This window comes from Primulina tabacum, chromosome 9 (assembly GCF_025594145.1).
Source record: "Primulina tabacum isolate GXHZ01 chromosome 9, ASM2559414v2, whole genome shotgun sequence".
Classification (NCBI taxonomy): domain Eukaryota; kingdom Viridiplantae; phylum Streptophyta; class Magnoliopsida; order Lamiales; family Gesneriaceae; genus Primulina; species Primulina tabacum.
Window position 1 is genome coordinate 13384715 of NC_134558.1, and position 25999 is coordinate 13410713.

The following is a 25999-nucleotide window of genomic DNA, read 5'->3' on the forward strand; positions in this document are numbered from 1 at the left end:
TCTTAACCATTTACATATACTTCGATAGCCACAACTAATTCCCGTCATTCAAAACATTATCATTTTCATCACTTATAAAATTCATGTATAAATGCAATTTCCTTTAAATTCAAGCATGCAACGTATATTTTTATAAAATCTTAAAAATCGTGAATCATGATGCATGAACATTTAAAATATCATGAATTTGTGCTCAGGGCGCTGCCAGGACCAAAACCTCACCCCGGGCACAAAATGACCATTTTGCCCCTAGAAACCCAAAAATTATCGTTTCACCCCTGCACCTCTAAAATTGACCCGAAGCTTACCAAACTCTTTAAAATATCCCAAAACATATTTAAAAGTATCTCTAGACATAAACTCGAGTTCATTTCATAACTTAACCTAATTGTTTAAAAACTTGGACCGGTGTTCCGGTTTTAACCCGAATCGACTCGAAATTTAACCAAAATTTCCCCATCTTGAAACATAACTTAAACCAAACAATTTACTACAAAAATTATGTCCTTAAATCCATAAGCTTTCGGCCACTACCCCCTATCATTTAAAACCTGTAATGCCCTAGATTTCATATCATGTTAAGCGAAGATTATTGAATTTGAATTGATGTGATTATAATCGGGCTATCACGGGACCAGATTGGCTAAATTATATGAAGGGTTCAATTTTTATAGACAGAACTACTGGCGCCCGAGCGGTAGAAAATGACCGCCCGAGCGCCAATGTTAAACAAGAACATGTTCGGGCAGAAAATGTGGCGCCCGGGCGGTAGGTTGTGACCGCCCGAGCGCCAAGGTGCAATTTGGAAATGCTTGGACAGAGAATGCCGCGCCCGAGCGGTAGTTTAGCACCGCTCGAGCGCCGACCCAAGTTCAAGAAAAATAAGCCACGTTGCTTTACATGCAAACTGGATATATATATATGTCATTGAATTCGTTCAGAATTCAGAAAATAAGAAAAGGAACGAGAGCTTCCGGGGGAATTACGTTCAATTCGATTTGCGATCAATCCGTCTGTACAAATTTGAATCCGAGTACGACACCGTGTTCCTAGCAACGACAACTACAACAGGACGTAAGTTTTGTTACGTTTTGTTAAGATTTGAAATTATGCTATGTCCCGAATCATATACGATTCATATAGAGTGTTCTTGACATAGTAGACATCATAGAATCGAAGTCAGATTAAGAAACAGATTGATTATGGAATTGTTAGGAATTTCAGAGTTAAATTGACTGAGATGTGATGTCAGATTTGCACTGTGGTTGATTATAAGTTATTGGAATTAGTGTATACTGATATGGCATCACCGGTATCGCAAGATTGTACTGTTGTACCGTCAGAATTTGATAAGACAGAGATGTCTTGATTTGAATAGAATATTAATGCAGTATATTGATATTGTCATTGCCAGATTGAACATTGACTGAATTTGAGTCGAGACTTCGATTGTATCAGAGCGACAGAACGAAAGGTATAAATAAATGTTGATTCGGGATTGCACAACTCGAGTTAGGTTTGACTTGAGTTTCCCAAAATCACATACTTTATTTTATTGCATTGATATTCGCAAATTATCAGATTGATATGTCTTGATTTAATCATCAACTCAATTTATCGTTGCTAAAGAAATTTTAATTGAAAATAAAAATAGTGTAACGCAGTCCTTGTGGAACGATACTCGTATTTACTTACGTTTATTATAACTTGACTATCGTGCACTTGCGATATTTAAATCGAGCTTTCATTTATAAAATAAATTTTGGGATTATTCACTGTGCAAGTTTTGCTCGATCAAGTTTTTGGCGCCGTTGCCGGGGACTGTTGATTCACAATTTTTTATTTTTCAGTTAAATTCTTTAGTATTATTTATTTTATTGTTATTTGATACTCTCATTGTGTTGCAGATTTTTCTTGTGGTGCATGCGAAGATCACTCGAGTTTAAGCTTGAGCCTTTTGACCCCGAGATCGAACGCACAGCTAGACGTCGACTACAGCAGCAAAGTGCGAAGGAAAGAATGGAAGGCGATCAACAAAGAGAGGAGCCAAGGCGTATACCGATGTTGGATTATGCACAGCCGTCTCTTGATGGAGCACGTCCAAGCATCGTAAGACCAGTCATCCGAGCTAATCAGTTTGAGATCAAGCCAGCTATCATTCAGATGATTCAGAACACTGTCCAATTTGGGGGAAGTGCACTTGACGACCCTAATTCTCATATAGCTGACTTTCTTGAAATTTGTGATACTTTTAAGTTTAATGGCGTGTCTGATGACGCTATTCGTTTGCGTTTATTTCCATTTTCACTGAGAGATAAAGCTAAGTCGTGGTTAAACTGTTTGCCTGTAGGGTCTATTACTACATGGGAAGATATGGCAAAGGCGTTCCTGATCAAGTACTTTCCTCTGTCGAAGACTATGAAGCTCAGAGCCGACATTACTACTTTTGCTCAATATGAGCAAGAGTCACTTTACGAGGCATGGGAGCGCTACAAGGACTTGTTGAGGAGATGTCCACACCATGAGCTGCCTCTTGGGTTAGTTGTTCAAACTTTCTACTACGGTCTGCTTACTCCTAACCGTACTATGATAGATACTGCTGCTTGTGGTAACTTACTGAGAAAGACGGCGGAGGAAGGATATGAGTTATTGGAGGAGATGGCTGCTAGTAGCTATCATCCTCAGTCTGTAGGCAGAGACGAGGTGCTGGAGTTAATCAAGTTAATGATTTGTCGGCGGTTTCAGCACAGTTAGAGGCTTTGAATAGAAAGATTGATGGGATGAGCATGAGTGGGTCGGCTATGCGTCTGCAAGAAATTTTCTGTGATAAGTGTGGGGGTGAGCATGATGTGCGAGATTGCCAAGATGGCAACCCATTCTATGTGCCTGAGGGAGCACCGGTAAAACAAGTGGGATTCCAGAACCGTCCTAGAAATGACCCTTACTCGAACACATATAATCCGGGATGGAGGAATCACCCAAACCTTTCATGGGGAGGTCAAAACAACCAACATCGCCAACAAAGAGGTCCACCATATGTGATGCACCAAGGATTCAAGCCAGAACCGTCTCGGGAGGAGAAGTCCAATTTAGAGCAAATGATGACTAAATTTATTTCTGCAACAGAGACGAGATTTCAGAACCAAGATGCATCCATAAAGGGGTTAGAGAATCAAATTGGACAATTGGCTAAGTTGATTGCTAATAGGGAGCAAGGAACTTTACCAAGCAACACGGAAACTAACTCAAGAGAACATGTGAAGGCGGTGGAATTGCGTAGTGGAAAAACACTCGGGTCTAATTAGGAAAAGACCAAGCACGGTGAGGATGAGGTGAAAAATCGAGGAGGTAAGTCTTCTAACTCTACAGTTACACCTATTGCACAGAATAAAATTGTTATCCCTCCACCTTTTCCTGCAGCAATGAAGAAAGCTAAATTAGATGCACAATTTGGTAAATTTCTTGATATATTTAAAAAATTGCATATTGACATTCATTTTGCTGATGCTTTATTGAATATGCCAAGTTATGCAAAATTCTTGAAAGATATCTTAGCAAATAAGCGGAAGCTAGAAGATCATATGACGGTGAATTTGACCGAAAATTGCTCTGCTTTAGTTCAAAACAAGATGCCTCCGAAGCAAAAAGATCCAGGGAGTTTCTCGATACCTTGCATTATTGGTGACATTAATTTTCATAAAGCTTTATGTGATCTTGGTGCGAGTATTAATCTGATGCCTTTTTCTGTGTTTAGGAGACTGGGATTAGGTGAACCCAAGCCAACTAGGATGTCGTTGCAGCTGGCTGACAGATCTGTCAAGTATCCACGTGGGATTATCGAAGATGTTCTGGTGAAAGTGGATAAGTTTATTTTTCCTGCAGACTTTGTGGTACTTGACATGGAGGAAGATTTAGAGATGCCTTTAATCCTAGGGAGACCTTTTCTGGCTACAGGGAAAGCACTGATTGATGTTGAGGAGGGGAAATTGAGACTGAGAGTTGGAGAAGAAGAAATTATTTTTGATGTTTTCAATACCCTCAAGCACACAATGCACAATGATAGTTGCTTTCGTGTTGATGTCTTGGATTCGCTTGTTTGTGATTTTGTGCAGGATGGATTGAAAGAACCATTGGAGGCCACTCTCACTACTGAAAAGCAGAAGCACGAGCTGGACGAGGAAAAGATGGAGATGGTAGCTCATTTGAATGCCATTCCACCTTGGAGAAAGCAAGTGAGGCTTAGACTAGAGGAATTGGAGACAGAAAAGATTTAATGCCTCAAAAGTCAAGCCTAGAGGAGCCACCTACTTTGGAGCTCAAACCATTACCTCCACATCTCAAGTACGTATATCTAGGAGAAAATAATAAATTGCCTGTTATTATTTCCTCTTCTTTGACAGATGATATGGAGAGTAAGCTCTTGGGAGTTCTCAAGGAGCATAAAGGAGCGTTCGCTTGGAAGGTTTCGGACATAAAAGGGATAAGTCCTTCGATCTGCATGCACAAAATTCTGATGGAAGATAAATACTCACCTCTAGCACAACCACAAAGGAGACTCAATCCAAAGATGCAAGAGGTAGTAAAAGCTGAAACAATTAAACTTCTGGATGCAGGTATTATCTATCCTATCTCTGATAGTGCGTGGGTAAGTCCTGTACAATGTGTGCCTAAAAAGGGTGGGATTACTGTTATTACTAATGAAAAAAATGAGTTGATTCCCACTAGAACTGTTACGGGTTGGCGTGTATGCATAGATTATAGGAAATTGAATGATGCAACCCGTAAAGATCACTTTCCCTTGCCATTTATCGATCAAATGATTGAACGATTAGCAGGTCATGAATTTTATTGCTTTTTAGATGGATACTCGGGATACAATCAAATCACAATTGCACCTGAGGACCAAGAGAAAACTACTTTCACTTGCCCTTATGGTACTTTTGCGTTTAGGCGTATGCCCTTTGGTTTATGCAATGCACCTGCAACATTTCAAAGATGCATGACCGCTATCTTTCATGACATGACTGAAAATTTCCTTGAAATCTTTAGGGATGACTTCTCTATTTTTGGCTCCTCATTTAATGAATGTTTAGAGAATTTGAACTTGGTGTTAGTTAGATGTGAGGAGAGCAATTTGGTGTTGAATTGGGAGAAATGTCATTTTATGGTTCAAGAGGGGATTGTGTTAGGACACAAGGTATCGGAGAATGGAATTGAGGTTGACAAAGCCAAGGTGGAAGTAATCAAAAACTTACCCCCACCTTCATCAATAAAAGGAGTTAGAAGTTTCCTAGGGCATGCTGCTTTTTATAGGCGTTTCATTAAAGATTTTTCCAAAATTGCTAAACCTTTATCCTTTTTGTTGATGAAAGATGCTAAATTTAATTTTGATTCTACTTGTCTGCATGCATTCGAGATACTCAAGTAAAGCTTGGTGACAGCACCTGTTCTGACTGTCCCTGATTGGGAGCTACCGTTTGAGGTGATGTGCGATGCTAGTGATACAGCTGTTGGTGCGGTGCTGGGTCAAAGGAAGAACAAGGTATTTCATACCATCTACTATGCAAGTAAGACTTTAAATGATGCTCAATTGAATTACGCTACTACTGAAAAGGAATTGCTTGCTATAGTATTTGCTTTTGACAAATTTCATTTATACCTTGTTCTGTCTAAAGTAACTGTGTGTACAGATCATTCTGCCCTAAAATACTTGCTTGCTAAGAAAGATGCGAAACCTAGGTTAATTAGGTGGATTTTATTATTGCAAGAATTTGATCTCGAAATTCGAGATAAAAAGGGTGTGGAAAATGTAGTTGCTGACCACCTGTCTAGGCTTGAGCATGTTGAAATTAAGGGCAGTGACGATGATATAGATGACTGGTTTCATGATGAACAATTGCTTGAGGTAAATGCGTACCCTTGTTATACCGATTTTGCAAATTTTCTTTTCACTGGCACACCTCCACCTAATTTATTGTTTCACCAAAGAAAGAAATTCTTTTCAGACGTGAAATATTATTTTTGGGAGGAACCGTTCTTGTTTAAGATTTGTGCAGACTCCATGATAAGAAGACGTGTGGCGGAGGAGGAGACCAATCAAATTCTAAACCATTGTCATGACCGTGAGGTAGGTGGTCACTTTGGACCCATACGGACGACATCTAAGGTACTTGAATGTGGCTTCTATTGGCCAACTCTTTTTAAGGATGCTCGTTTGTATGTTCTCAATTGTGATAGATGCCAACGCACAGGTAATATTTCCAACCGTCATGAGATGCCTTTAAATAACATTATTGAGTGTGAAATATTTGATGTGTGGGGGATTGATTTTATGGGTCCTTTTCCTGCGTCTTTTGCAAAGAAATTTATTCTGGTGGCAGTGGAGTATGTATCTAAATGGGTGGAGGCAGAGGCTTGTGCCACTAATGATGCACAAGTGGTGTTAAAATTTTTGAAGAAACATATTTTTAATCGATTTGGTGCACCACGTGCAATCATAAGTGATGGTGGCACCCATTTTTGCAACAAAATTTTTGATAAACTGTTGGGCAAATATGGTGTCACCCACAAAGTTTCCACTCCATACCATCCCCAAACTAGTGGACAAGTTGAAGTATCCAATCGAGAAATTAAGAGGATTTTAGAGAAGACGGTTAATGTGAATAGGAAGGACTGGTCCATTCGGTTAGATGATGCTTTGTGGGCGTATCGTACTGCTTTTAAAACACCTATAGGCACTACACCATATAGGTTGCTCTTTGGTAAAGCATGTCATCTACCAGTCGAATTAGAGCATAGAGCATATTGGGCGACCAAAGCACTAAACTTTGATTTTGCTCTTGCAGGTGAAAAACGATTGCCTCAGTTGAATCAGTTAGATGAGTTTCGGGGAAGAGCTTATGATCTTGCACTATCATACAAGGAACGCACCAAACGAGCCAATGACAAACACATTATAAGAAGGGAATTCAAAGTGGGTGAAGCGGTGTTGGTATACAATTCTCGCTTACGACTCTTTCCGGGCAAGCTAAAGTCAAGGTGGTCAGGACCATTCACTATAGCCAAGGTGTTCCCATCGGGTGCAGTGGTGTTGCATGATGGCAAGGACGGGACGTTTACTGTGAACGCTCAAAGATTGAAGCACTATATCGGTGGCACAATTGAGCCACAAATTGGAGTCACTCGGCTCCATGACAGTCATTGAGGACATGGGTGAAGAGTCGAGCTCTAGACTATAAATTGAGAACTACTTCTACTCCTTATTTTGATTTTGATTATAGTTTTTTTTTTAGTTATTAATCGCATCATTTGCATTTAGGTAGTTGCATGGCATTGCATTCAAATTTTTTTCCCGAACACTTCTCGCTCGGGCGGTCAAAACTGACCGCCCAGCGGGTACTCGTTTTTAAAGAAAATCCTTTTGCGAAAACGTCTCGCCAGGGCGGGAAAAATATACCGCCCTAGCGAGTCGCGCAGATTAAAAAAATTTTTCTCCCCGAAAACTTCTCGCTCGGGCGGTCAATTTTGACCGCCCTAACGAGTCGCACAGATTAACAAAAAATTTTTTTTCCGAAAACTTCTCGCTCGGGCGGTCTGTTTTTACCGCCCTAGCGAGTCGCGCAGATTATAAATACTTTCCTCTTCTCTTTTCCTCCCCACTTCGATCCCTACTCCTCCCCTCCGATTTTCGGCACCCCCCTCCATCTTTTGTACTCAATCCTTACTATTTGGTGATTTTTCAGGGCAAAGACTCAATCTTGGTCCATACACTCCACGAGGAAGCATTTAGGCTACAAGATTTTCTTCTCCGGCGGTCTTTCAAGCAACTCCGGTCATCTTCCACATATTCCGGTGAGCTTCTCCGGCGACCCTCAACAATTTTCCAGCGGTTGGATACTTTGTGCACTCCAATCTCTACATGGCACCCAAAAGATCTAAGGTAACTCAGGGTGCTTCTAGTTCTCGTTCCACTCCATCTATGTTTGTGAATGAAAAAGCTAGGGAAAGATTTGAGCATGCTAGACTACATAGGAAACCAATCCCTGAGCGTGGATTTAGCTCGTTTCTTATCGGTCAATTTTCGGAGTCCCAAATAGAAAGAAGAGGGTGGAATGCCTTTGTAGCACAACCGAATGCAGTAGTGGTTCCGGTTGTGGGTGAATTTTATGCCAATGCTCCGGAGGGAAATGAGTCGAAGGCATTTGTGAGGGGACATCTAGTCCCGTATGATCCCAAGACGATCAATGATATGTTGGGTTTACCGTAGGTGGACGATTCGGTGTTTCAGGCGTGGGTGCTTAACCCGGATTATGATTTGATCATTCGCACACTGTGTTATCCGGGCACCACGTGGAAACAACCGGGGACTTACACGGTCTTTCTTGAAAAGTTTTTGAAAGTGGAGGGGGCATTGTGGTATGCATTCTTGTCTAAGAGATTGATGCCGGTCGGTCATACGAGTGATGTGCAGCGTGAGCGGGCGGTTGTTCTTTATGCCATCTGTACTGGGATGGTGATTGATGTGGGCAGGCTCATTTTCGGACAGCTTAACATGTGCATTAATAGCAGCAATTTGGCTTTTTACTTTCCGACGATAGTGACTGAGCTGTGTGCCCGAGCGGGGGTGATATTTGCAGATGATGATGAGTGGTTACCGCCGATGAGAGCCATTGATGAGGCTCTTTATAGATCAAAGAGGGAGAAAAGACAGGCTGAGCTGCCCGAGGAGGTATTTTTCGATTATGGGGGAGCAGCTCAACCACCTCCGGCCTTAGGACATGCACCACCACCTCCGCAGCCACGCCGCCGTGCCATGCGAGATCGCCTCGACGAATTGGGCGCTTGGGCCACTTATCAGACTGAGTACCAGGCCGTTAATCAAGCCCACATTCAGAACATCGAATACTTGGTGCAGGGGATCTCAACTCATTTGGGCATCGACACGTCCGGCCGGCCACCTACACCAGCATACCCGCCACCCTTCCAGTTTCAATACCATTATCCTATGCCCCTAGCGGCTGAAGAGGGAGTCCCACCGCCTGAGAATGAGGAGGAGGACGATTTCTGATTAGGGGAGTTCACTGTTTCCCCTTGCCTTTTATTTTGCATATTCTTTCTTTGCATTTACATTCATGAGTTTTTTTTATGTTTTTAGTGTTTGTTTCGTTTTGTGCACTGAGGGCATTGCACAACTCTAGTATGAGGGGGGTAGATTGTTTTGTTTGCTTAGTTAATTGGTTTTAAATTGTTGCATTTCTTTTATTTGGTGTTGTTTATGGTGAGAAGACATAGTGTATGAGCCAATGATGATGTTGAATTGATAGTATACAAAAGTATTGATTGGGTCACCTCATGAATGGTACTCTTGATTGTTAAAGCATGAATTTTGGCATAAAGTTGAACTTTTTGAGCACATATGTGTGGGGACTAGAATTTTGTAGGAATAATGGTAAAATTTGAAGGTTTTGTGTGGTTAACTTGAAAGGCATCATTTATGAGTTGATTTAGCATGTAAACCCGTGAAAATAAGTCACTAATTGGGACCTTGAATGAGAACATGTGATTTGCCTTGAACTTTACATATACTTTTTTTTTTCAATGCACTGAATTAAAATATCATACTCCTAACCAGCTGTAATCCAAAGTATATATTCTTAGCCTAGGGAGTACACGTGTGAAAATTGTGCATCAAAAAAAAAAAAAAAATATATATATATATATATATCGAAAAAGAAAAAATTGGTGGAGATGTAAGGTGAGGGGGAGCCGAAATAAAAGGAATGAAATTCTATTCCTGGGCTAAAAGTTGGAGATGTAAGGAGACGAGGAAAGTCAGACGAAAAGTCTTGACGATTGCACAATGAAAATGATCGGTGTACTCCCGACTGTTAGCCACTTGAGCTTATTTTCCTTCTTTTCGACACCCTTCTCTGCACTTAAGAATCGAATAAAGTTCAAATTATGGTTAGTGATAAATGGACACGGGGGTGCATGCTAGTGATACTTGTATTGAAGTGCTAATTGAGTGACTCGCATGATCGGATGATTGATCTATTTGAAGTACGAATGACTAGACCCATCATGACACACACACACGTTCAAATTAGTGTCGAGATTTATGTGTAGATGAGAATGAGTATTCGTTTGTGATTCGACTTGATTATGAATTTGTGTGTGGGAAAGTTCACTGAGGCATTAGCATAAAAGTTGTTAACTCACCATTGACATTTACTTGTGTTGGTTATTTCTTGTTTGAGTATTTTGTGTTTGTTTTGTTTGTTTAGAATCTCGTGCTTTAACCTATTTTGCTCGAGGGCGAGCAAAAGGTTAGTATGAGGGGGTTGATAGGACTCGTTTTTACGTGTTTTAAGTGTTGTTTTTGAGTCGCGTTCATGCATCATATTAGTTTGTTTTAGTTGAATTTTGCAATTTTTTAGCATTATTGAGCATTTGACTAATCTCGTGTATTCTGTGGTTATTTTGTAGGAATTGAACCAAAAAGTGGGAGAAACTTTGGCATAATATCGAAGAGGTCTCGCTAGGGCGGTCAAAAGTGACCGCCCCAGCGAGCATTGTGGTCTGGCCGAGGATTATTTGCGCAAGTGTCTCGCTAGGGCGGTCAAAAGTGACCGCCCCAGCGAAACCAGGGACAAGCTCGAGGAAGCTTATTCGAGGACCTCTCGCTAGGGCGGTCAAAATATACCGCCCTAGCGAGAAGCGAGATTGAGAAAGATTTGTTTCCAAATTTCTAGGGACTCTATTCTACACTATAACCTAACACACGAGATCAGCCGTTTTTGGACACACTTTATCAGACTTTTCATTAATTTTTCTTGGAGAGGAGGCTAGGAGCAAAGGAGATTTCGAAGACCTCGAGATTTCCACGCGTCGTGGCCATCATCCATCGTCATCTTTAGTATTTTCATTATTCAGTATTTTATTTCTTACATTGATTGTTGGTTTTTATCATGAATTTCAGTAGCTAAACTCTAGATTTGTTGGGATTTGAGGGGATCCTACCCCGCACTCGGTGTTGAACATTATTTCTCGACGTTCTTATTAGTGATTTGTTTATGCTATTGTTCTTTCGTGTTTCAATCGAAGCCTAGCTAACTTCCTTTGATTATTTCATGTTGTTGATGAGTTCGATAGAATAGTTAACAATACGATCAAATAGTATAAACCACGGATTTACAATTTTAGTAGATATACGGAATTGGGTACGTGTCGATAGTGATAGTTCACCCGAATGAAAGCTAGTGGATTCCATAGAATGTAATGCAATCTTGAACTGTTAAATATTTGAGGACACTTGAGTACTGCATGTTTTTGATTAGTATTAATATAGCTCGACAGAGTATATTAATTAGTCTAGGGAATTCCGTCGAACGCACGAGTAAAAGTCGAGTGTAATTAGTTAAACACGAGCGGTAGGTGAACTGATAATTCCCAACAAATTCATTTCTCATTTGATTTAATCCAAATTAATCATTGCGTTCTTGAACACGTTTTCTTTGCATTTTAATTATTTTAATTGTTTACTTTACATTAGTTTAATCATCAACTCAATTTATCGTTGCTAAAGAAATTTTAATTGAAAATAAAAATAGTGTAACGCGGTCCTTGTGGAACGATACTCGTATTTACTTACGTTTATTATAACTTGACTATCGTGCACTTGCGATATTTAAATCGAGCTTTCATTTATAAAATAAATTTTGGGATTATTCACTGTGCAAGTTTTGCTCGATCAATATACTCCCTATTGAGATAATTGAATGCCTGGGATTTCGAGGACGAAATCGTATCTTAGAGGGGGAGAAATGTAATGCCCTAGATTTCATATCATGTTAAGCGAAGATTATTGAATTTGAATTGATGTGATTATAATCGGGCTATCACGGGACCAGATTGGCTAAAGTATATGAAGGGTTCAATTTTTTTAGACAGAACTACTGGCGCCCGAGCGGTAGAAAATAACCGCCCGAGCGCCAATGTTCAACAAGAACATGTTCGGGCAGAAAATGTGGCGCCCGGGCGGTAGGTTGTGACCGCCCGAGCGCCAAGGTGCAATTTGGAAATGCTTGGACAGAGAATGCCGCGCCCGAGCGGTAGTTTAGCACCGCTCGAGCGCCGACCCAAGTTCAAGAAAAATAAGCCACGTTGCTTTACATGAAAACTGGATATATATATATATATGTCATTGAATTCGTTCAGAATTCAGAAAATAAGAAAAGGAACGAGAGCTTCCGGGGGAATTACGCTCAATTCGATTTGCGATCAATCCGTCTGTCCAAATTTGAATCCGAGTACGACACCGTGTTCCTAGCAACGACAGCTACAACATGACGTAAGTTTTGTTACGTTATGTTAAGATTTGAAATTATGCTATGTCCCGAATCATATACGATTCATATAGAGTGTTCTTGACATAGTAGACATCATAGAATCGAAGTCAGATTAAGAAACAGATTGATTATGGAATTGTTAGAAATTTCAGAGTTAAATTGACTGAGATGTGATGTCAGATTTGCACTGTGGTTGATTATAAGTTATTGGAATTAGTGTATACTGATATGGCATCACCGGTATCGCAAGATTGTACTGTTGTACCGTCAGAATTTGATAAGACAGAGATGTCTTGATTTGAATAGAATATTAATGCAGTATATTGATATTGTCATTGCCAGATTGAACATTGACTGACTTTGAGTCGAGACTTCGATTGTATCAGAGTGACAGAACGAAAGGTATAAATAAATGTTGATTCGGGATTGCACAACTCGAGTTAGGTTTGACTTGAGTTTCCCAAAATCACATACTTTATTTTATTACATTGATATTCGCAAATTATCAGATTGATATGTTTAGTCTATTGAATTCATAGCAGAGCAAGAGTCCGAGTCTAGGGCAGATCAGCCTAGCTAGGGCAGAACCGCCGAGTCTTTGACAGAACAGCTAAGACTCCAGACTTACGGTGTATCGATGAGCTTAGATGTAGATCGACTTCTATTTTAGACATTCGATACAGCATGCCAAAGTCTAAACTAGATCGGGATCCCTAGATTAGAAATAAGTTGAGATGAGATAACGAGTCATTGATTTAAATACAGATTGGTATTGATTCATGGAGTCAGATTGGATTCATGTGTTAATGTTTGTTTATGCTTTTATATATGTGTTATATGATTGCATTGATACATTGTTTATACTGGGATTTTATTGTCACCGGAGTTATCCGGCTGTTGTCGTGTTTGTATGTGTGCATGGCAACAGGTGGGACAGGTTCAGGGTCACAGAGGTGAAGAAAGATCGAGATTAGAGTGGTGATTCCGGACTTGGATATAGACAGGTTTCATTATTTGATTGTAGTAATTGTACCTTAGTGTCGAACTAGATGCATGTTGTACAGGATTTGTATTATTATACTAGTTTGTATAATAAAATGATTCCATTATCTTCTGCATTTAAAAAAAAAAAAATTAGACCCTGTTTATTATAATTGATTACATTAGTCCCAATGACGATTAAGAAGATGATTAGCGTCCGGGTCCCCACAACAGGTGGTATCAGAGCGATAGATCCTTTAGATTGAGATAGAAGAGGCTAGTGAGCGGGGTAGATTGAGGATTTCTTTCCTGTTTTTGAATGCTAGCATGTCTTACTGCTTTAATACATGTTACTTCCTTATCTAATTTGATATAGGAATATGTTTTACTGAGAATGGATCAGCATCGATTCTAGATCAGCAGTAAGATGATCAGAGGAGGGCTGGAGTTGGTTGTTGTATTTGAGGTTCTAATCCTGTTGATAACAAGATATGCCTCCCAAACGAATCTTAGAACAGGGTATTACATCAAATCATCCCATGGATGTAACACCGACTCCAATGGAAACATTATTGAAAAGATTTCAGTCATTTCACCCGCCAACTTTGAAAGGAACAGAGAACGCTGTGGAGTGCGAGAGTTGGCTTGATGATATTGAAATGCTGTTTGATTCATTGGAATATACAGATGAACGGCGAATTCGATTGATTGGACACCAGTTACACGATGTTGCATAGAACTGGTGGATTAGGATAAAGAGGGCTTTGGAGCATAGAGGTACGACTATTACCTGTAATGTATTTAGAACTGAATTTTATCAACGATTCTTTCCAGTGTCGTACAGAAAAGACAAGGGGGCGGAGTTTGCTAATCTAAGGCAGGGGACCGATGAACATAGAAGAGTACGTGTCCAAGTTCTCCACCTTGTTGAAATTTGCTCCACATGTTGCTGATAGCGAGGAAGCTATTGCTGATCAGTTCATCAATGGCTTGAACCCAGAGATTTTTACATTGGTGAACACAGGGCGACCGAATAACTTTACTGACGCACTGAACAGAGCCAAAGGAGCAGAAGCCGGTCTGATGAGACAGAAAGAGGCTTCATTTGTGCCTCCAGCACCGAAACCACAGCAACCACCTCCCATATTTGAGGGTGGCAGCAGCAGTGGAGGGAAGAAGAAATTTTTGAAAGCCAGAGGAAAGCAATTTAAGAAATCTGGCAGCAGTTCTTCTAGCTCCGGTGGTTCTCGACAGAGCCAGAGTTACACTGGAGTTTATTGTAAGACTTGCGGAGGAAGACATGCAACTGAGCAATGCCAGGGAGTGACTGGTAGTTGCAACATCTGTAAACAGCCGGGACACTTTGCTAAAGTGTGTCCACAGAGAGGTTCTCAAACATCTCAGGGAGCCGAGTCATCGGGATCAGCAGCACAGACTGAGAGACGAACAGCTGTTTGTATGTGTGCATGGCAACAGGTGGGACAGGTTTAGGGTCACAGAGGTGAAGAAAGATCGAGATTAGAGTAGTGATTCCGGACTTGGATATAGATAGGTTTCATTACTTGATTGTAGTAATTGAACCTTAGAATCGAACTAGATGCATGTTGTACAGGATTTGTATTATTATACTGGTTTGTATAATAGAATGATTCCATTACCTTCCGCATTTAAAAAAAAATAATTTAGATCCTGTTTATTATAATTGATTACATTAGTCCCAATGACGATTAAGAAGATGATTTGTGTCCGGGTCCCCACAAAACCTCAGCCACCACCCCTTTTTTTTGGTGCAATCAACAACCCACACATGGCTCCCACCCTTAATAATTCGATCCACCTCCTATCATCCATGTCCAAACTTTAAATCTCATCTTTAAGACCGTAAGGGACCTTCTAAACTAAGCCACACCAAAGCGTGATGCTGCTATACAACCCAATATGTAGAACCTCAACGAAATCGCACCTTCTCCCAATTAAGCTATATCTCCAAGGACCAAGCTTATACCTCGTCCAAGTGCTTATGATCCACTCCTAACATCATACCAAACATGAATCCACCCAATTCAAACCCCTTAGAACTCTAAGAACCCTGTTGTATGCTGCTGAAAATCACAGGACAAGCGCGCCTCATCCTTAGTGAGCTAACTACCCATTGTTTCGTTCCTAGCCCACCACCAGCCCTTCCAGCTCTTGACTCACCTCTCCTAGACCACACCAGGACTCTACTGAACCCAAAGGAACCACGGCTACACCCTCATGCAAGAAGCACAGCTCGCACGATTGCCTATCACCTCAAGCGCACCATGCGACCAAACCTCCTACCCGCAGCTCGATCGACTTTGTGGATCGTTCCAGTAGGTCTTGAACCTCTCCAGGTCTTGACTCAGACCCTCAAGAGTCGAGTCCATGGCTCAGATCAGTCCTCGAGTTGATTGTTCAGCCCTTGCACCTAATCTACCCCAAAACAGAGCCCTCCCCTAGCCACACGCATGAAGCCATCGGCCTTCACCCATAGCCGAGTGTTCCATAGACTTCCTTCAACATTTCACCTTAAACACAGCAAGATCGCCCACAAAACCACAGATCGGCGGTCCCCTTGCAACCCTTAAAAAAAACGTGAGATGCCAAGAAGATGCAAACTTAAATCATGAAAACCAAATCCATGAGAATTTGTCATGAAAATACCGATCCAAGCATAAATAATACACACATGACAGCATATAACGACGTGAATGATGCAGAAATAATGATACAATTCGTGCCTTAGATGTATTAGCGTGAGAAAAATGAAGAGAGGAGTGCCAGAGGAACTTCTTTATCGCAAAACAAGCAAAACCATGGCCTTCAAATAGGAATGATGAAATTGATAGACAATTGCAGCTGGAGGATAATCTCTAATGAAAGGGGTGTTGGTTGGTGGGGAGGGTAATTGTGTAGGGTAGGTTTAATTAGTTATTAATTAATTACCTAATGGTCCCTAATGGTTAAATTAAAAGCTTAAAAGAGTTTTAAGTCCAACGAGCTTAAAAGTTGGCTCATTAAATCCAAATACACTCCCGAAAAAATATTTCGTGTTGAAAAGTTTTTGAAAATATTAGCCGAACCATCAAAAAGTTACCGATTCGCTAAAATTTGCGTACCGATAAAAATTAAAATCTTGCGGTTAAAAATACCCAATAAATCCCAATTCTTGAAAAATACCTTAAAAACATCTTAAATTAATATTTAGAAACAAATCATGTAATTAAAATAATTTTTCCGAAAATTCACCGGTCTCCGTTCCTCGTTGGAGCTCGAAATGAAACTTAAAAATCTTTAATGAATGAACCTTTAAAATTTCATGAATTAAATTTTACCATGCATGAATTATGCATTAAATGCATAAAAATATTTAAACACAAATTAATGAAATAAAAATGCATTTAAAACTTTAAAACAATTTAATAAATACCAAAGAAATTTAATAACTTGCATGTATGTGGTTGACGTGGACCTTTAGACTTTTGAAACGTTACAGATGTTATCAAGAGTTGTAGTGTTGTTCTCTTGATTCGAAGTCGTAGTATCTTAAAGACGGTTTCCGTCGACATAGAGCCCTATTATACGGGCAATTTCGTCTTGCGAATGAAGGACTTATCCTTATCTCGACTTATTGATTCCTGTTGCTGCACATTATTCCAATGTTAAAGATCCAGAATAATCACAATCGAAAGAAGAAATTCTTTCTTATTCTGGATATGTCGACCACATCATTCACTCCCGTGCCTACTGCCCCTGCTGCTCCTGCTCACGGCAAAAAGCCTCCTAAGTTTTCTAGTGCTGACTTCAAATGTTGGCAACAGAAAATGATATTCTATCTAACCACGCTGATCCTGTCTTGATTCCTGAAAGAGGCCTCTCTTGTAATCTCCGAAGGCGATACAGAATCGCAAGAAATGACTGCTGTTGATGCATGGAACCACAGTGACTTCCTCTGCCGCAACTATATTCTGAACAGACATGATGACATGCTTTACAGTGTCTACTGCATTGTCAAGACAACCAAAAAGAGTTGTGGGACTCCTTGGAGAAAAAGCACAAGACAGAAGATCCAGGGGTCAAGAAGTTCAATGTTGGTAGGTTTCTGAACTTCAAAATGGTGGACACAAAATCTGTAATAAGCCCGGTACAAAAAATTCAAATTATTATTCATGACTTATTGCATAGGGGATGATAATCAATGAACCATTCCAAGTAGCGGCTGTTATTGAGAAATTGTCCTCAATGTGGAAAGACTTCAAAAACTACCTTAAGCACAAGCGCAATGAGTTAAAACTTGAAGATCTTATTGTGAGGCATTGAATTGAGGAAGATAGCCAAAACTTTGAAGCCAAAACATACAAAAGACAATAGAGGCCGAGGCCAATTTGACAGAAAATCTAGCACCAGTCACAAGAGAAAGCGCCCTCTAAATGAAAAGAAACTAGAGCATGCCAAGAAGTTCAAAGGAAGTCGCTACAACTATGGCAAACTGAATCATATGGACAAGAATTGTCGTCTTCCGAAAAAAGACAACGTGTTGGAACATTTCATGTTCGCAATCTTACTTTATTTTGATGTTACAAAACTTGTTATTTTGTTACTAATGATTTACCTAAGTGCGCAGGAAGCTGAAACTGATCAGACTTAGAACTGATCAGTTACTAAGTACTAAACCTAAGATGTCAAATACGTAAACTGAAAAGCCAACTGATTGCACGAAACTGAATCAGTTCAATTGATTGTCCAGCTGATAGGTGGTTCAGCAAAAGACCTTCAGAAGCCCGAACAACTAATTAAGAGATCAGCTGATGACGAGCCTAGCTGACCAGTTCAATTGAAAGAGTGAAATCAGTTCAACTGACGAGTCAACTGATTTCACCAGCCCAACTGAAGATCAGTTCAACTGACCAGTCAGAGCATCAGTTTGGAATCGATCAGTTTGCAGAACACGACAAGCTTATCAAAGGTATAATCCAGCTGCGTGCATTGAGGAAGAGCAATTGTACAATCAAAGTACAATAATGGATGTTGCAGCAAAGTTTAAAGACAAAATGTTCCAGAATAACTGTCGAAAAAGTCGAGACACAAATTTCAAGGAACACATTCTAACTGCAACGGTCACATGTGATGAGTCTTGATGTACGGTCGCATTGCTGCTTCAAATACAGATCAAAAACATCAACAATATAACAGAGGAAGTGTGGAAAAACAAGAAAGGGCACGCTTATTGTATATGAGCTTACAAGAAGCAATCAGCCCAGTCGAGGGAACACTTCAAGTTATATCAGCTTAGTGTAGAAGCACATTTCCCTCAGTGTGTGAGAACACAATTCAGGTTGTTTTCAGAGATCAGTTTACACACACACACACACCACCACCACTCAAATACCGTCTTACACAAAGACGTAAAACTTGTTTACGAAGTATTTGATACATAGACGTTAAATAGGTGTTGGCTGGAAGGTGATTCCTTCAGTCTAGACTAGGAGTTCAGTTAGGCAGTGGATAAGCCCTAAGCTGAGTGAGTTTGTACAAGGTGTTGTATAAATTAAAGTCTTCTAGTGTACCCTACCCGAGGTGGTAGAAGGAATGATGTAGGAGCAGTTGAAGTCTCCGAACATCCATAAAAATATCTTGTGTATTAACTTCTTAACTGTGTTTTAAACTGATTCGATCAGTTCAGCTGATATCAGTTCAGTTTTGTCCATAGCTGAACTGATAGAAGTCAGAACTGATTCCCCGTATTTCAGTGAATCAGTTTACACAAGTCATTAGTTTTTAAAATCTCTCTGTTTTTCTTAACGAAGGATTAATTCGAGTGTTTTCCGGTTTGAAACCAAACTCGATCTAATTCATCTGTGTATACATTCTTAGAACACGAGCTATTGCAGCTCATTGAAAATATTGTATTTGAAGCACCTTCAAAGGTGTCCGAACCGATCCATCAATTGGTATCAGAGATTGCTGTTATAAGAAGAAAATTTGAAGACTGACTAAAATTATTTTACTTTAAAATAGTTTTAAAAGCTATTTAAAAGTACTTTACATTATTTTCAAAACTATTTGAAAATATTTATTTAACACTCATTGCGAATAGTAGAGAGGATTGGTTCTGCAACTAACATTGTAGCCATTTCTCTCGACTCAGAGCTATGGGGCTTTAATCAGCCGCAGGGGTATGAGTCCTACTTGTTGGCTATTCAGCAAAATTGATCGGAAGACAAGGTTTCAGCTGCCAGCCTGCCAGTTGAAGCTGATCAACAGACGAAGCCCAACTATGTAGAGATGTTGGATGATTAAATTTGAGCTTAATCATCAGCAGTATACCACCTCTTAACTGCCATATCAGATCATGTAGATGATCAATGCGGTTCAACATCAGCTGAGTCTAGTTTGAGTCAGCCGGACCAGTTTGGCAACATAGAGATCATATACAAGGCAGCTAGCTGTTTGTCTGGCAAAGAGACTCAGGGTCGTTGCAGCACTTCAAGAGTTCAAGACAACCAGTTGTTAATATATTCAGTTTTGTCATGCATAAACTGATTAATATTTTATATTTTTTAAAATATGCTATTGTAGTAGCAATTTTCCCTTATAACTGATGGTGTACTTAAATGTATAATAAAAGGGAGATTTATTTGATTAAACAAATATCATATTTATCCAATTATGTTTCTATGTGATTGAACTGATTCTTTCAAATTTTTTGTCTAAACTGCTTGAATGATTAAAGTTACTAAATTTTGGCGTAGATAATTATTTTAAAAGATGAGTTTTTAATTCAGTTGGTGAGGGGGATCTTTCTTTCACTCGAACTGAAAAATGTTTTTAAAACTCGTTTTAATTCATTTAGTGAGGGAGAGCTTTCTTTCCCTCGAACTGAAAATTTTCTTGTTAGTTTTAAATGTTTTTATTCTCACAAAGGGGGAGAATCAGTTTTAATTTTTTAAAATTAATTAAAAAATTTAAAATATTTTTAACTGATTAAGTTTTGTGATCATAAAAAAGGGAGAGATTGTTGGAACATTTCAGGTTCGCAATCTTACCTGATTTTGATGTTAACAAAACTTGTTATTTTGTTACTAATGATTTACGTAAGTGCGCAGAAAGTTGAAACTGATCAGGCTTCGAACTGATCAGTTACTAAGGTCTAAACCTAAGCTGTCAAAGACGTAAACTGAAAAGTCAATTGATTGCGCGAAACTGAATCGGATCAACTGATATATCATGAACCAGTTCAAGTGATTGTCCAGCTGATAGGTGGTTCAGCAGAAGACCTTCAGAAGCCCGGCCAGCTAATGAAGAGCCCAGCTGACAAGTTCAAATGAAAGACTGAAATCAGTTCAACTGACGAGTCAACTGATTTCACCAGCCCAACTGAAGACCAGTTCAACTGACCAGTCAGAGCATCAGTTTGGAATAAATCAGTTTGAAAGGGATCGTTTAAGGTGCCTGAAATGCGCAACGGAAGTTTCAAAATAATTTTTGTAGCAAGAAATCGAACACCTTAAGCCTATAATGTGTAGCAAATACGAAAACACCAAAATGTCATACATAGAGTGATTAGAATTTTTACCTATCAGTCACAAAGATTGATGTTATGGCTCCAACCAAGTTGTAAACAACTTGGCTTTTGAAAGGATGACAAATCTACAAGCATTCCTTGCTCTTGGACTCCTTTCTTCAAATATTAAGCCCACCACTTGCAAGCTAGAACCCCTCTTATTTTGCACTAGAAAAATAAGAGGATTTTTCAATGAGAAGTGTTTTCTTTCCTCAACAATTAAAGAAGAAATTGAAGGGAAAATGGGAGAGCATATTTCGGCCAAGGGCAGGGGAGGAGAGAATGAGGAAATTTTCTTGGTGCTTGAAAAAGTAAAATCAAGCATGTGCATGCCATGCATAGATTATTGAAAAAGTTGTCTCTCAACTCTTCACATCCCCATGCACATTTTATTTGGGCTTGTAACAATTACATGGCCCATTGACTTTTATTTAAATGTCTCACACACATTTGAGACCATTTAATCTTTACTTGATTTTACTCAAGCCCACTAGTTTAATAATTATTTATAATTGGGCTCTACAAGGCCCAATGTTATTTAATTAATTCAGCACTTGAATTAATTTAATTATTTGGACTCTACTAGGCCTACTAGTGTTTAATTAATTCAACACTTGAATTAATTTAATTTAGTCCATAATAATGTTTATGAAAATCACAATTTTCAAATACATTATTTATTTGGCCAAATTTTAATTTAGGAACACTTTCTCAAATTAAAAGTTACATTCTCCTTATAGAAGTCATACTTCTATTTTTATTTGCGCTTATAAACTCCTTTATAAGCCTTTCAACACATTGAACTATTTTAACTTCTCAACGGGATCTAGAAAGCTAGCACTTATGTGGCCCTCAATGGTTCATTGATACAACTAGCCGTGAGTTCACATCTCTATGTGATTCGGGACTAAACATGTCCTTATATGAGCATACCCTAATTGCTCCATTCTTACATATCAACTCCTTGATAATAAGAACGTCATAACTCAAGTATGCTAATACCAACCAATCATGTTAAACGCCTAGCAGCATCGCTTACATGATTCCCTAGGTATCAAATGATAGTGCCTGCAAGAACCATTCAATTATGGTTAGCGTACAGTACGGTCCCTTCAACTCATATATCTCGACCGATTCGACAACCATTGGTATATCGAGAGTTGTCAATTAATCGATACTATGTGTCATGTCATAGTTGCATCGATGGTGTAATCTATGAAACCCTTTTCTTAATTACCACCATAATCTGATCAGAGATTTCAAACTACATACACATAGGATATCCAGAGCGTAAGGTAAGTGGTGAATCCCCGACTACAATGCATCGACTCCTATATGTTTCGACAAAACACTCAACCTTGCCACCTGATGACCCCATGAGAGTCGGTAACAAGTCAAAGTGCAATGCTAGCATATAGAGTCTCAATGTTGTCCCGGGTCATAAGGACTAATGGTGTACAACCATAAACTAGAACGTTTCCACTCGATAAGTTAGAACCACTTGAAAAGTCCTTTATGGAGGGTTGTTCAGTGCACTCTACAAGGAGCACCTATCTGCATGCTCGGGCATCACAATGTCCCCTACCAATGAAACATGGTACTCACATCTCACATACAAGTCTCAAACTCGAGCGGCCTTTACCCTTCTTGGCTGCGGCTGAATCGAATAGAAACTGTTTAGAATATACAGTATTCCAAATATGAGTTTCATGATACTCATCATATGAACATCTCATATTATTTCTACTATTTGTATATTCAAGTACTTTATCTATGCAACTAGCATGGGTATACAGATAAAGATGTGTCAAAACAATAATTTCAAATATTATTAAAATAAAGATTGTTTATACATAGAGTTTCAACGTGAACCCTCGGCCAACACTTGGCTCGACGGGCACCTACTCTAACAATCTCCCACTCGCACTAGAGCCAACTACCCATATGCTTCAAACCCATTGATTCGCGATGCTTCTCGAATAATGGTCCAGGTAAAGTCTTAGTTAGTGGATCGGCAACATTATCTGCGGAGCCGACTTTGTCAATCGACACTTCGCCTCTTTCCACAATCTCTCGGAGGATGTGGTACTTTCTCAATACATGTTTGGATTTCTGATGAGACCTTGGCTCCTTTGCTTGAGCTATAGCTCCCATGTTGTCAAAAAACACCGGGACAGGAGCAACTCCGTTAGGAATGACGTCCAACTCTTGGACGAAATTCCTTATCCAAACAGCGTCCTTTGCTGCAGCTGATGCAGCAATGTATTCTGCCTCAGTGGTGGAATCCGCTGTACTGTCTTGCTTGGAACTCTTCCAAGAGACAGCGGCACCATTGAGCATGAATATGAACCCAGAGGTTGACTTAGAGTCATCGATATCGCTTTGGAAGCTAGGGTCGGTATAGCCTTCCAATTTCAGTTCTCCACCCCCATAGACCAAGAATAATTTATTGGTCCTTCTCAAATACTTGAGGATGTCTTTCACAGCTTTCCAATGTGGAAGACCAGGGTTCGATTGATATCTACTCACTACACTTAGTGCGAAATCCACGTCAGAACGTGTAGATATCATCCCATACATGATGCTACCAATTGCAGATGCATACAGAATACGTGTCATCGCTTCTATCTCTGCATCAGTCTTGGGAGACATAGACTTGGATAGGGACACGCCATGACACATTGGTAGATGTCCTATCTTGGACTCATCCATCGAGAACCGTTTCACGATTGTATCAATGTATGTGGACTGGGTGAGACCAAGAAATCTTCTTGATCTATTTTATAGATACGTATTCCTAATACAAAAGATGCTTCACCCAAGTCCTGCATCGAGAACTTACTCGCTAACCATATTTTAGTTGATTGAAAAATTCCTACATCATTCCCAATGAGTAGAATGTCATCAACATAAAGCACCAAGAATGTCACAGCACTCCCACTAACCTTCTTATACACGCAGGGTTCCTCAGGATTCTTAGTAAAACCAAACTCTTTGATTGTACTATCGAATCTAAGGTTCCAACTCCTAGATGCCTGCTTTAGGCCAAAAATAGATCTCTGAAGTTTGCATACCATATGCTCACTTCCGACAGATGTAAACCCTTCAGGTTGAGACATGTAAATCTCTTCCTTAATATCCCCATTAAGAAAGGCTATCTTGACATCCATCTGCCATATCTCATAGTCATACCATGCAGCTATGGCTAGCAATATCCTTACAGACTTGAACATTACAACTGGAGAAAAGGTTTCCTCAAAGTCAACTCCTTGTCTTTGAGTATATCCTTTTGCCACCAATCGCGCCTTGAAGGTCAATACCTTCCCATCCGCCCCAAGTTTCCTCTTGTAAATCCATTTACACCCTATGGGAACAATTCCCTCAGGTGGATCCACGAGATTCCACACTTGGTTCGAATGCATGAAATTCATCTCAGATTTCATTGCTTCAAGCCACTTGGATGAATCGGCATCAGATGACGCTTCCTTGAAGGTCCTTGGATCACATCCATGGTTAGGCTCATCATGGCCCTCTTCAAGAAGCAGACCATACCTCATAGGTGGTCTCGAGACTCTCTCGGATCTTCTAGGAGCTTGTATCTCCTCTCTTGGCTCTTCGGGTGTGGGTTCTATAATTGTGGGTGTCTCTCGAACCTCTTCGAGTTCTATCATTTCCCCTTTTCTATCCAATAGAAATTCCTTTTCCAAAAAGATGCATTCCTAGAAACAAACACCTTTGTTTCTTGAGGATGATAGAAATAATATCCAACTTAATTCCTTGGATATCCCACAAAGTAACATAAAATGAATCGAATATCCAATTTATCTCCCACTACCTGCTTCACATAAGCAGGGCACCTCCATATTCTAAGATAAGAATATTTGGGAGGCTTACCTATCCATATCTCATATGGTGTCTTATCAACTGCCTTTGAATGGACATTGTTAAACAACAGTGCCGCTGTCTCAAGCGCATATCCCCAAAAGGATGGTGGCAACTCCGTGAACCCAATCATAGACCGAACCATGTCCATTAGAGTCCGGTTACGACGCTCCAAAACACCATTCAACTATGGTGTAGCAGGCGGAGTCCACTGCGAGAGAATCCCATTCTCCCTAAGATACTCTTGGAACTCGGCACTCAAGTACTCACCACCTCGATCTGATCGAAGTGACTTGATGCTTCGTCCCAACTATTTCTCTACTTCACTTCTGAATTCTTTGAACCTTTCAAAGGCTTCAGACTTGTATTTCATCAAATACACATACCCATACCTCAAACAATCATCGGTAAATGTGATGAAGTAGGCATGTCCATGCTTGTGGTGATGCTAAGCGGACCGCACACATCGGAATGGATCAAATCCAATAACCCTTTGGCTCGCTCCACATGGCCCTTAAAGGGAATTTTGGTCATCTTTCCTTTTAGACAGGATTCACAAGTCGTGAGAGCATTAATATCAGACATATCAAACATGCTTACTCCCACTAGCTTGTTCATCCTTCATAGGGAAATATGTCCTAATCGAGCATGCCACAATTGTGCCAAATTTAGAGTATCTTGTTTTCGCTTGTTTGTTGTTGTTATTGCTTGGACATTGTTTAGTGGAATATCTTTCAATTTTAAGGTGTAGAGATCGTTTTCAAGTTCTCCAGTACCAATTAAACATTCATTCTTGTAAATGTTACAAACACCTTTGCTAAATAAATCAAGCATAGAAATGAAAACAATGTTTTTCACCAAATCTGGTACAAACAAAACATCTCTTAAAATTAACTTAAAATCATTGTTCAAAAGCAAGTAAACATCTCCTACGGCCTTGACAGCAACTCTTGCTCCATTGCCCATCCTCAAGAAGGTCTCACCTTCCCTAAGTCTCCTACTTCTTCCAATTACCTGCAAATCATTACAGAGATGTGAGCCACAGCCGGTATCCAATACCCCAGAAGTAGATTTAATTGAAATATTTACTTCAATATAGAACATACCGTTTTCAGAACTCTTCTGGGAAAGATATTCCTTGCAGTTACGCCTCCAATGTCCAGGCTTCTTGCAGTGATGACATACATCAGCAGTCTTGTCAGCC

The 25999-nt window shown here is 39.8% G+C and overlaps 1 non-coding gene across 1 annotated transcript; it reads right to left on the minus strand.

Annotated features, from left to right (window-relative positions):
- Positions 1-2421: 2421 nt before the first annotated feature.
- On the minus strand, positions 2422-2528 carry LOC142504653 (small nucleolar RNA R71). The gene has a single exon (XR_012804279.1). It is a non-coding gene; the product is annotated as a small nucleolar RNA R71 (small nucleolar RNA).
- Between the last annotated feature and the right edge of the window lie 23471 nt (positions 2529-25999).